This window comes from Typopeltis vanoorti, chromosome 12, assembly GCF_054136105.1.
Source record: "Typopeltis vanoorti isolate ZY-2024b chromosome 12, IOZ_Tvanoo_1.0, whole genome shotgun sequence".
In the NCBI taxonomy this organism is placed as follows: domain Eukaryota; kingdom Metazoa; phylum Arthropoda; class Arachnida; order Uropygi; family Thelyphonidae; genus Typopeltis; species Typopeltis vanoorti.
Window position 1 is genome coordinate 129,474,260 of NC_143560.1, and position 14,090 is coordinate 129,488,349.

Sequence of the window (14,090 nt, forward strand, 5' to 3'; positions counted from 1 at the left end):
TGCAGACTTCATGTTATATGCAGTGATTTCTTCTTTGAACTATAAGAAAAAAAATCAGATAACAGGAGAAAAATATGCAGTATTTTCTTTTCCACTGGCTGAATTTACAATGTTCTTTCTTTGTGTTTTGAAGAGAAACTGCAAATGACTTTTTTCTTACTATTTTTGCCATTATAACATCTCATATAATTATAAGAGTGACATTTTACCGTTTTTCTCCCACACGAGAAACAGAAATAAGGTGGTAATAATATTGTTGATTCTGCCAAACTTCATTGTAGCAGAAATTTTTATTACAAAACTTTGTAATATATATATATATATATATATATATCTCCGAAACAAGAAATTCGGAACCCATATCACATCAATGTTGAGTGTTGGCAAGGTGAAAATGTTCCCGTTATTATTTATATATTTCATTTATTAACTAGGGGGCTATGCCCAACCCCCCCTGTTCTGGTATGGTAGACCAGTTCTTCTTCAATGATAACTCGAAAGGGGGTTCAGCCACTGAATTCTGATGACTCGAATTTTGAAGACTCGACACTCAGGGTAACCCCTGAGTTTCAAAACATTTCGATAAACATGACATAAAAAAGCTTATCATTTTATATATATATAGGGTAGATTTTATTTCATTATTTTTTTGATGAAATACTTTACCTGGAATACTCTTTCCAGTTTCTCTGTGTCAAAAAAAACTGAAAAATTAGCCTTCAAGATGAAAAAGAAACAGTGCATTCGGGTATCCCTCTATCAATATTTGTAGTCCTGAAAAGGACTGTTTTGATGGCCTTGAAAACAAACATTTTTTATTTCATACTGTTCAGAATTTAAAATTCTTGAACAGCGTGGAACACCTTGAAGCAAGGGTAAACACACAAAGCAATTTTACACTCACGGCACCAGATTTTTGTTTCCTTTCTGATATTTTTTTTATTACATACATAATATTTGGGTGGAGGTTTTTTTTTTATTAGCCGTTGGTGGTAGATTTTCGGGATAATAGTTGGAGTTAGCAGCGTTCAACCTCAGATGTCTGGCAGGATTTCCTGTTTTTCTGCTTGCTGAAGAAGGCGCATGTGCATGCAGCAATGCTTTCGCAATTTCTATTCTGTATTCTAGATATGTTATGGTAGACAAACATTTTTTCTTGTACAGGAGGAAACTGTTCCAAATAACAAAATCCAAACACTTCAAAATTCAAATAACATGTCCAAACACTTTTTTGTAATATTTTTTATGCTGTTTCCTCATTACAGAGTAGAATGATAGCTGCTGATCGCACCTGCCGACTCAACCCATAGTGTCGTTGTATGCACACACAGCAATGGGTTTTTCTTTCTTCAAACCATGCTTCTCCACGGATTCCGCTGATGGATTGTGCAGGGAAGATAGCAGAAAAACATCTTTTTTGTCTTTCCAACGTAGTGCAAAGACTTTCCCTCGCTGATAAGTTCGGATTTCCCCCTTCGATAGCTTTCCTGAAGCCAGATCTGGAGGCATATTTCGCCTTTTTGTATTTACATACCATAACTATCTGTAAGATGCTGTAAAAGCAAATAAGCGAGTTCAGGACACATGTATAGTAATTATCCATTATAATTCATTATAATGGCAATATCATTATAATAGCAATTATCCATTATCCTTTCCCCAGTAAAGGGTCTAGTAACTGCATTACTGCACGCATCGACAAGGGGAGATCCGAATATTTATCGTGCTCGATTACAGTTTGCTTCCCCGTATAAGGTTTGAAATCCCAAAGATATCCACTTTTCGATTCGCAAAGCATAAAAAATTTTACTCCATACTTCGCTTTCTTTTTGGGAATATACTGCTTACATTTCAGTCCACCTTTGAATGGCATAAGGCTTTCATCGATACTCAAGTCTCTCTCAGGAATGTAGAGTGATCTACATTTTTGACGGATTTTCATCAGAAAATCATAAATTTTGTTGAGGACTGGGCAAGGATGTGTTGCCTGATCGTATTCTTCATTATTCTGAAAATGCAAATACTTCATGATGAGACTGAATTGTTTTTCAGTCATAACATCACGAAACATTGGCGTGTTCAGAATCCAGTCTGTAGACCAATATATTTTGAGAGCGGGCTTTCGAAATGTATTTCGAAACTTCGGGTTTTTCACTTTCTTTATTCTGATATTGCATTTGAAGGATGACAGTGGTTTTAAATATTAATTTCACCTGTATCCGAATATCACATACTTTCCTGAATTATAATAATCACGAAATATGTATATTGTGTGATTTATAATTTGCTAATTTATAATAATCACCACATAGTTTCAGTATCGAAAAATTAAAGTTATGTGGAACAATTATTTCTAGAACAATTATTTCAATATTACTAGAGAAAAATAACGTATTAAATAAAAACTGTACCTATGTTTCATAACAGTTTTCGGGTGTGTGATAGTAATGCAACGAGGGGGGGGGGGTTAAACTATCAGAGGCGAAATAAAGTTCAATTCTATTGTAAAAATATGGAAATAAACTTTCACATTTGATATACATATTTTGAATGATAAAAATAAGCAAATGTATCGCTTTCTTTAAAAATTGGAGAATAAAATATCTGAATTATGCAGAAAATATAAATTTAAATCATAACTGTTAATTTCATTTTGTAATGACCAATTATACAAGGAAACCAAGATAGTGAAAGTACAGATTACTATACAACATGAAGAAAAAATTTAGTAATATGATTAAAGAATTTCATGTTATTCTCTATAAAGCAAAGTTGCTCAAGCGTGTCCTAAAGGAAATCTGTTAAGTATTATTCGATTTCCATGGTTTTGTACAAAAATAAAATTAATATAACCTGGAACGTCGGCAGCCGGTTTTCTTTTTTTTTTTAAAAGAATATTCCAAATAATTATCGTGAATTAATTTCTTCGAGAACAAAGAAAAATCTTTTGTCTAGTAGCGATTAGAAAAAAATTAGCGCAAAAAAATAAAAAATTAAATTGGTTAAGTGAAGAAATTATGCAAGACCTTTATTTTGCCCAGAAATTAAAATTGTATTGTACAATAAAAAGAGAAAACAAAAATATAAATAATTTCTCTATTTTTAGTCTATCATATATAACTAAAATCCAGTTCACCAGCATGGAACAAGAAAGTCCGTTTCTTGTTACAGGCAACTAAAAGGGAGCTACGAACCGGAGATAATCCGATTAACATTTCTCTTCAGCGTGAGGGTTTATCACACCTTCTAATGGACATGACAGTCAAATTGCACTTCTTATCCAGGTTCTTTAAACAGGTGGCCTGAATCTTATCCAGATTTATTTGGACGTCTATAGACGTCGTAGCCGGTAGGAAGGTTAATATCCAAATATTAATGGATTTTAATGGCAAAAACCAACAATAATAAAGATTTATATAGTTTTGTCAAGACATACTGTATAGTCCAGCAGTAAATTATGGCCAGTAAATTCAAAAGAAAGGATGGAAAGTGTAGAAATGAATTTCCTATGGACAGCAAGCTATATTATCCTGACAAGAAAAATACAGAAATCTGTAAAGAACTGGAAATAATCTAGTGGCCAAAATTATGGAAACCTTTTGGCAAAAAGTGTATTTTTGAGGTTTAATGCCTCATAGCACCACTTTTTTGTATAATTATACATCAATGGAAAGATAATTTAATCAGGAATGTAATGCAACAAAATTTGTTCAATTATCTGTATTCTATGAAAAGGTATAACCAAATAACCAGAGAAAAGAGGCGTAACTTGCTTAGGTTGATATGAGGTAGCTTTCCTTTATTTGAATGCAGCCAATGAACATGAGTGTTTAGAGAGCCAATCAGGTGTCATCTTGTTTTGGCAATGAGCCAATACAGTCATAGCAGGATTCAGCTATTGATGGCATGTATTGGAGCTGAGAGGAGGGCATTTGTCAGTGTGTTATGTGATTGCCATCAAGTTAGTTGGTTTGTTTGTGCTCTTGCATTTAGTGAGCTTGCAAAACGTAATCAAATTAATGAAATCGCACAAAGTGTTGACTAGTCACTCAGAACGCAGTGTAAAATAGTACTATTAAGTGAACAAGGCTAGTTATTAAGAAATTAGAAGACAAATTCTGGGAACTTAACCAAAGGTGGCATTTCTAAATTTTTCAAGAGGTATAAGGAGACTCAGTCACTACAAAACCAGGCTGGTAAAGGCTGGAAAAAGTGCACAACAGCAAGTGATGATAGAAGAATTGAGGGACTGTGCCAACATGACAGAAGTAAATCATCTGGGTGTATACAGGATGAAATGGTACAATACAATGTGTTGGCTTGGTTTGTTACACTAGTACAGAATAGGAGAAAAGGAAACGATCAAAATTTATTGTCATGTTTCATAGGTATTATTCCAATTACCTATGTTAACACAAGCTCCACCCATTCATAAAGCAAAATCTAACCTCCTGTAATAATTTTCACTGCTAGTGATGAAATGTTATTTCGTTTCATTGGAATTCAGGTATAAACATAGATCCAGAATAAATAATTCTCTTCTAAGACACATGGCCAGAATAATTATTAACTAACTGTGGATTAGGTGGCTATCAAATCAACACTGACAATGGAAGTCAAAATAATGACTATAACTATCTTCCATTGTCAGTGTTGTCTTTCATTGTCTTCTATCTTTTTGAAATGTTTTTTCCAAGAAAAATAATTTAGTAAACAGAAAAAAGTAAACAGTTTGCAGTTATAGTTTGAATAGGTTATACTGGTTTCCTTTTGTTCAATGTATGTGAGTATCAATATCTCTTGAGGGGTTAAATATGTAAAACAGATACACACAAACTCATAAATCTTCACATCATAAACATTTTAACACGTTCGCTGCCAACTACGAGTATACTCGTAGTTGGTAAACGAGCCTGACAAGCCAGCTACAGGTATACTCGTATGACTCTTACCGCCGGCAACGAGATTACTGTATTGACCTTGTAGAAGTGAAAATGCTTGGCTTGTGGAGCTAGCTTCAAAACTGTGTATTCTCATAGATGGTATATGCTCTGCACTAGCCAACTACGAGTATACTCGTAGGATGCTTACGTCCAGCACCGAGATTACCATACTAACCTTGAAGAAGTGAAATTGCTCGGCATACAGGAACAGACTATGCCGAAGTAGCGTGGCAGCAAACATGTTAAAAAGATTGTGAAAATATGATCATTTTAGTATAAATTATCGAATTCCTGACATTTACCCTCAAGGGGTGTACAGGATATAACAGTACTACATGAAAAACTAAACTCCTATCTACAATTTTACTCCAAATCAATGTTAGCTGTCAAGACTCCGATATTATCATATCCTATATTTCTATATTCTAAGGCATTTTTTAAATCAATCCACCTATATCGTGCTCTTCCTCTTTGTCTTTTCCCTGCCAGTGAAATTGCTCGGCATACAGGAACAGACTATGCCGAAGTAGCGTGGCAGCAAACATGTTAAAAAGATTGTGAAAATATGATCATTTTAGTATAAATTATCGAATTCCTGACATTTACCCTCAAGGGGTGTACAGGATATAACAGTACTACATGAAAAACTAAACTCCTATCTACAATTTTACTCCAAATCAATGTTAGCTGTCAAGACTCCGATATTATCATATCCTATATTTCTATATTCTAAGGCATTTTTTAAATCAATCCACCTATATCGTGCTCTTCCTCTTTGTCTTTTCCCTGCCAAACTGGCAGAGTATACTTGTTTTGCTAATCTTTCCTCTCCCACTCAGTTTAAATTCTTTCCTAATATCCTCGTTTTAAATATGATATTGCCATTGATGCCATCTGTACATGCTCTTAATCTTTATCGGGACTCTCATATTTGCAGTCTCTAGTCTTTGGTCAAGTGTTTTATTTCTAACCCTGCTCTCAAATCCAAAAGTTCAAATTGGTTCAAACACTGTGTTGTATATAATTAATCTAGTATTCTGACTGGTTTTACTTGTTCTATAGCTTCTCCATTCATAATGCAGTTCATATTTTCAATGTTTCTGCCTATTTTCATTGTCTTGTTTTTGATGACCTTCATACCATATCTATTAGAACAGTTATTCAATTTAGTGAGGAAATCTTGCAAACTTGTAGTGGATTTATTTAGAAATTTAACATCACCCACATAAAGCAAACAGCCGAGATTAAAACCTCCAATTTTGATATATCAGGTTTACAACCACTTTCCTTCATAATTTTATCCATATAGATAATGAATAACAGAGGGGGAACAATGTTCATCCTTGTCTGACACCAAATTTAACACTAAATCATCTTCTTATACTTCCTTCAATTCTAACTTCAATTCTTACAACTCAAAATAAAGACTAAGTATTGCTTGATATATTATAGATAGTGAAAATCTGACCATGACAACCTCTATTTGGCATGAATCCAGCTTGTTCTCCACCAAGCTTCCCTTCCACAATACTTCAACCATTTCTCAAGAATACTTGCATAAATCTTACCAGGAACACACTGTAGAGAAAAAACTCCAATTTTTGCATTGTTTTATTTCCCTTGTTATATATGGGAACTATGAGAACCCTACTCCAATCACCTGGAATTTGTTCCTATATACAGACCTTCTGAACTATGCAGTGTAGCTAATTGAAGAGACTTTTAAATTTCCATACTTCAGCATTTCTGGTTGAAAATCATCTACCCCAGTTGCCTTTCACACATTTCAGGCATTTTCTACTTCAAGAATAGACATGTATTCCTAATTGCATGCCTGTTGATTGTTATTTTACAACTGCGTTCTCATTGATTGTTTCATTTAGCAATTTTTGAAGTAATTACACCATACATCAAATATACCTTTATCCAGTTTTCATGTCACTTTATCATTTTTAATCCCTTTCACGACACTCTTTCCTCCATTTCTCAGCTTCTTCAACAGCCTCAAGAATATCTTGTCCACCTTCTTGATATTTATTTTCTATGTCCTTATGAAAGTCTTCCCATGACTTTTGTTTACCTAGTTTTACACAGTGTTTAGCTTTCTTACATTTGTCTCTGTATTCTTTATGAGCACAAGCTGACTTATTTGCCTGGAATTTTTCATATGCTTTCTTCTTTTTCTTCACTTTCTCTTTAACTTCATGTGTCCACTATGGAGTTCATAAAATCCTTCATAAATGTTATTGCATTACATTCTTGATTAAATTATCTTTCCATTCATATATAATTTTCTGGTATTACTCCAAACAAAGTGGTGTTATGAGTCATTAATCCTCAGGAATGCACTTTTTCCAAAAGGTTTCTGCAATTATGACCACTAGTGTAGACTCAGTATTGTACAAAATACAACAATACTGAAAGTAGGGAACTAAACATATTAAAACAATGGGTAGTTCAAGACTATCCAATACGATACCCCAATACCATCCATATAGAGGACACAGAAGTCTGTGACACCTATCGAAAAGATGGAATGAGACTAAAACAGGCCATTGGTCTACATCCCTGAAAGGTGAGTATGGAAAAATGAAAATTAAAATATAACTTTGTTAAAAGAGAGTACCTGATGAACATTCAAAATTTGCAAAATGTAAAATATGCAAATCGCAGAGAGAAAACAAAAACGTTTTTAAATAATCATGCAAACAATTTAAACATAATCTCTCATGACTCGAAGTATACTATTTTGTATACTTCAATTTCCTTCAATCTCAATCAGCATTTTAACTTTTTGCTGGACAATTTATTTAATATTTGGTTTGTTCCCAAAGACAAAAACAAATTTCGCATCTGAAAATATGTTGTGAAAATAAATAGGTTGAAAGTGTGTGGCGAGTTACAGAGGTTAGTTCATAGACAGAAAGAAGAGACATGTCAGAAACTTATTAAATAGGTAATTAAAGAGGATCTGTATAACACTGAAATCACAAAGGAAAATTTTCAATATTTGATGAACAGAGAGAGAGAACTAGAAGTTACTCCTAGCGGTTGTGTAAGTGGTTAGTAAGGGTGTGCAGACTAGATTTTTGCTTGCAGATTGGTGAATGAGTGGAATGGATTGCAAAAATCAGTTGTGAATGCACCAACAGTGAATGAGTTTAATAAGAGATATGACAGGTACCATGTGTATAAAGATTAGTGTCGGTCTACTGTGACAAGTCCTTGAACTCCATAGAGACACCAATGTGAAAATACAAACATGTAGTATTTTCCTTTTTAAGTGAGTATTAATTTCACTAATTATTATTTAAATGTTGAAAGTCTTTTCACTTTGTTATACCATAAATTAAAAAAGCCAAAAAATTATATTCAGGGTACTTAAATGTCAAAGCTGGATGTCAAAGCTGGATGTCAAAGAGGAGACCTCCACAAGGCCCATTTGGAAATGTGGAGAACCAACTACAGTTTCTGACTTGATGAGCAATCCTCACTTTTTCTGGTGCATCCAGTTGGATATCTACCTAGATACTGAAAGAATGAAGACAGATTGGCAATTTCAGAATTACCCAACCGAATGTAGGCTTAACCAATAACATGATGGAATTTCATGCATGCTGCAGCATCCCCACTTAACACATTCGTGCCACGATACTTCGGCATAGTCTGTTCCCATACTCCAAGCAATTTCACTTCTTCAAGATCAGTACGGTAATCTCGTTGCAGGCGGTAAGCATCATACGAGTATACTCGTAGCTGGCTTGTGTGGCAGGTTTACCAACTACGAGTATACTGGTAGTATGCAGCGAACATGTTAAATAAATACCTCCAAACACAATTTTCATCAGGGAACCAGGACAAAAAGGAAAATGTCAGCTACTTGAACTCTAATATTAAACACTAAATTTGAGGATAATCCTTTTGAATGTTGGGCAATATCAAGTAGAGTGTCTTGGGCTAATGTTACATGCATAAATGAATAGATTTATTTTTTATGGTCATGGTCCTCCAGAAAGTTCTATTAAGGAAGTGCAGGAATTTTAGAGAAGGCAGCTAGCACAATGAAAAAGGAAAAGTTCCTCCTCGTTAGAGATCAATACAGCAGAAATGAAAATGATTACTGACTTATAAGAATGTTTTGAGGAAATTTGTAGAAGAGAGCAAAACTAATAATAATGGTAATTAACAACTAGATTTCTGCTCAGGATATGGAATCTTCTTATTGTGCTATCTTCTATCGAAGGTCAGCGACCATCTTAGCGAACAAACTGCGCTCTTGTGTTAATCTGAGCAGTTGTGCACTGCTCTTTCCTGTCCACGTCTTCATGTTGTCAAACCATGATATTCTTTTTCTTCTTCTAGTTCCTTTGCCATCAATTCTTCCTAACAAAATAGATTGTAGAAGTTGGTATTTGCTGTTTCTCATGATGTGTCCAAGATATGATGTTTTTCGTTTCTTGATTATTTGTACAAGATGTTTAGCTTTGCCAATGGATTTTAAGACATCTTCATTGGTAATTTTTTCTGTCCATGATATCTTTAGCATTCTTCTGTATAGCCACATCTCAAAGGCTTAGATTTTCTTGATGGTTGTCACCTTCAATGTCCATGTTTCAACTCCATAGAGCAGAATAGACCACACGTAGCATTTCAGCATTTGGCATCTGACTTCCATGTTTAGGTCTTTATTGCAGAATAGTGTTCTCATTTTCATGAAGGACTGCCGTGCAACTTCATTCCTCATCTTTATATCTATTTCTGGATCCCACCGTTCATTAAGCAAGCAAACAAGATATTTATATCTTGACACTTGGTCAATATTTTTCCCATTGAGTGTCAGTTTCATTGATGAGGCTGGATGTTTGCTGATCATCATGTATTTTGTCTTGTTGATGTTTATATTTATTCCAATTCTTTGGCTTTCTATGTATACTCTGTGAATGAGTTTTTGGAGATCCGTAATATTATCTGCAATTATCACGGTGTCATCTGCATATCGTAGGTTGTTAACAATCTTTCCATTTATTGCGATTCCCTCTTGGCATTGTTCCAATGCTTTTTTAAAGATAACCTCTGCATATATGTTGAACAGGAGTGGTGAAAGCACACATCCTTGTCTCACTCCTCTTTTGATGTTAATATCACTAGTGGTAATGTTGTCTAATTGAACGGTAGCAGACTGATTCCAATACAGATTTGTTATTAGTCTTATGTCTTGTTCGTCTAGCCTTATTTGTTGAAGGATTTCTATTAAGTTGGTGTGTCTAACTTTGTCGAATGCTTTTTCAAAACCTATGAAACACATAAAGACAGATTTCTGTTTTTCTATGCATTTTTGTATCAATATTTGGGTACAGAAAAGGGCCTCTAGTACCAAAACCATTCTGAAAGCCGAATTGTGTTTCACTTAGAGTTTCTTCACTTTTTCTATAAATGTGATTCTGAATTATTTTCAAAAATATTTTTAATGTTTGGCTCATTAGACTAATAAGTCTAAAATCACCACAGGAATTGGCTTTGGGTTTCTTTGGGATAGTGATAAATGTAGATTTGAGCCAATCTGTTGGAAATTCATCACTTTCATATATTTTATTAAATAGCTTTTCAAGAAGTTTCATGTTATCTGGTTCGATTAATTTTAAAAATTGTTTGCGCACCATCTAGTCCACTGGCTTTTCCTGTTTTACTTGTTTGTATAGCATTCTCTATTTCGCATTTCATGATTGCTGGTCCTTGAATGTTATCTTTTATATTTATAGGCTTCTGTTTAGTATCATTGAAAAGTTCTGTTACATATTTTATCCAAATCTGTGCTTTATTCTCTTCTTCTAGAACTATTTTTCCATTTTCATCTCTTAGAGACACTATTTGCTTTTTCCTCAGTTTTCTGGAAATTTCGTTGATTTTCTTATACAGATTGAAATTATCCTGTTGTTTCTGAATCAGTTCAATTTCAGTACATAAATTTTTCATCCAATTTTCCTTTGCTTCTTTTATTTTCTTCTTGATGATGTTATGTGTTTCTGTATACCTGGCTAGGTCTTTGTTTTTATACATTCTTCTTGTATCAATAAGAGAAAGAATCTCATCTGTCATCCATTCCTGTTGTTTTATATTATTCACATAAGCTACTTCTTCAATACTTGTTGTTGTTACGATGGCATTCTTTAAGCTATTCCAAAGAGATTCCACACTTTTATTTTCTTCTATGTTAATCTGTTGTAATCGCAGGTTAAGCTGTGTCTTGGCACTTTTATTTATGATCAGGTCTTTCAGTTTTTCTACATCAATTTTCTATTTCTTCTTTTGTGATTTTTTAGCTGATTTTAATCTAAGACGTACTTCTGCAACTATGGGATTGTGGTCTGATGAGATATCTGCTCCAGGATAAGTCTTTGCACTCTTTATACTACTGTGGAATCTTTTATTTATCAGTATATAATCAATTTGATTTCTGACAATATTATGCTGGTTATCGTGAGGCGATTTCCAACTGTACAGTCTTCTTGGTGGAAGTTTAAACCAGGTATTTGCTATTGTTAGATCTTCTTCCTGACAGAATTGGACTAGGCGATCTCCTCTGTCATTTCCGGTGCCTAAGCCATATTCGCCAACAATTTCTCCATCACCCCCTCTTCCCACTTTTGCATTGAAGTCACCCATCACTATGTTTATATCATGTTTCTTTGTTAGGTTTTTAATCTCTTTTAGGTGTTCATAAAACTCTTCAACATTTTCTTCACTTTTGTCAGCTGTGGGTGCATAAGCTTGGATGATATTTATGTTAATGGGGTTTCCCTTCAGTTGTAACAGAATTATCCTTTCAGAAAATGGAATCCAATTTATTACTGATTTATTCATTTCTTCATCTACTATTACAGCTACACCATGTCGATGTTTGTTCTCATCATTCCCAGAGTAATACATTGTCATATTATCTTGTTGACACTTTCCAGATCCTGGCCATCCTGTCTCGCAAATTCCCAAAATCCGGATGCCCAGCCTCTTCATTTCTCTTGTGGCATTTCTTAATTTGCCAGCTTCATATAGAGTTCTGACATTCCATATTGCAATTTTAAAAGTGGACACCATTTTGAGCCCGGAGATTCTTCGCACCCCTGTCCTATTTAAGGGACGCCGGGAACTCGGGGCCAATTGTAAGGGTTTGTTGCCATGGTGGTTGTTCTGGAGATAAGGTAGAGCAGTAGTTTCTCCATTTGCTTTCTGCTCGGCAGTATTACAGACGTACACAATATAATCATATTGCCATCTGCAAATCTCTGATCACAAGCTTTTCCGTCATCATTTGGCTTCAATCTTGTGTCAGTACTGACAATGCTGCTGCCCAATGTCAGGGGCGGTGACCCCAGTAGGTACTTATTTAATGGCCGCACTACTCGCCATGTCACCGAGTTGTCATTGGGCTTTGTGAGGTTTTAAGTGAGACAGAGTTACCACTTCTGCTCCCCCACGCCCTGATAGCTCAGTCGCTGTTGGTCCACGGCTGCTTATTCGCCAGATTGCTCTGCTTATATCGCAGCTAACCTCTATATCTGAAGGCTGTTCCCCAATCCGCCACCTGGGGACGTGCCCAGTAGTAGTCAGCTCTGCCCTGGGTATCACTAAAACCATGTAAAAATATGGAGAAATTCACACAGAGAGAAGATGAAAGGAATAAGAAAATCTCAATGACTGTTATTGTTGGCAATGATCTTTTCCCACTGGCTCAGGAGACAAGAGAATACAGGATTTGAAATAGGAAGTGATGACCATTTACTGTTGAGAAGGATAAAATTCAATTTCATATTGAAAAGAAGTGTTTAACCAGGTTACTGGCCATTATGGATGAAATATGATTTATACTTTGTATCCTTCATATATTTCAATGTGATATCAATGGTATTACAATTTTAATATGCACTTCGCATCCATGGTAAGGTGGAAGTATATACGTCTTGGCCGATAGCATGGTTAAGAAAGTTTTAAAACAAACCAAAATTGAACAATAATCACATATGAATTATCGACTCATATGCATGAACATTATTCCAGGAAAACTGAAAAGTTTCCAAACAAAAACCAAACCTCAGAGTTACAGTGGCAAACCTTAAAAAATTGTTGATTCAGCATGATCCAGAGAGGGATGTGGTGAGGTAAACTGCAATGACAGAGAAATCAGAACTGCATGGCAGACTAAAGAAGTTAAAGAGGCAGTCAACGAAAAGAAGCATATTGAAAGTTCTGGGAAAATAAATCGAATTGCTCTCTTAGGGAATACAGAGCAAAATCGAATAAAGGAAGGTATTGTGTGAAATTAGCTAAACACGGGAAACTTTTGATAACAATAGAGAAAATAAATATCAGGAAATTGGTAAAATATTCTGGAGATTATTATAAAGCTCACAAATGGAGGAAGGAGTTCTGCCAAAGAATCAGAGATGATAAAGCAAACATGAAAACTGAAGGTAGATATTCTTGATGAATGGATAATTACTCTGAAAGATTGCCAAATTAACAAGCACTAATAGCATAGTGGTAGAAACACACAATAGGAATGCCATGTGGAACAAATATCTCTATTTGAAGTAGAAAAAGCTATCACAAACATGAAATTTGGAATGGCAGTTGGTGTAGATATTTGATCAGAAATGCTAAAACATGGAGGTATAAAAGTTTTACAAAAGTTGCACTGCATAATTCAGAAGTCCTACTCAGCAGGTTGAATTGCATACGATCAGAATAAAGCACTCACAGTACCAATCTATAAAAAAGGAATGAATCTCAATGTGAGAATTACAGACTAATTTCTTTACTAAATAATCATGCGGATGTGTCTATGGTTCAGCAGTTCAATCGAATTATTCCAGTTTTGTGACCACATGTTTATTAAAACTAGTTTTTTAAAACTAAACAATTACTAAAAACAAACCCGTAAAGTTTTTTTAGTCATTAGATTAATGAAACTTGCTGAAATATGATGGATATGAAGCGTATCCATCATATATTTCAATGTAATATCAAATGATATTACAATTTTAATATGCACTTCGCATCCATCATAACCTTGATGTCTATAGACATCTTGGCTAGTAGCGTGGTTAAAACACAAACTATAAGAAATTACGAAAAATCCAAGTTCATTGGTTG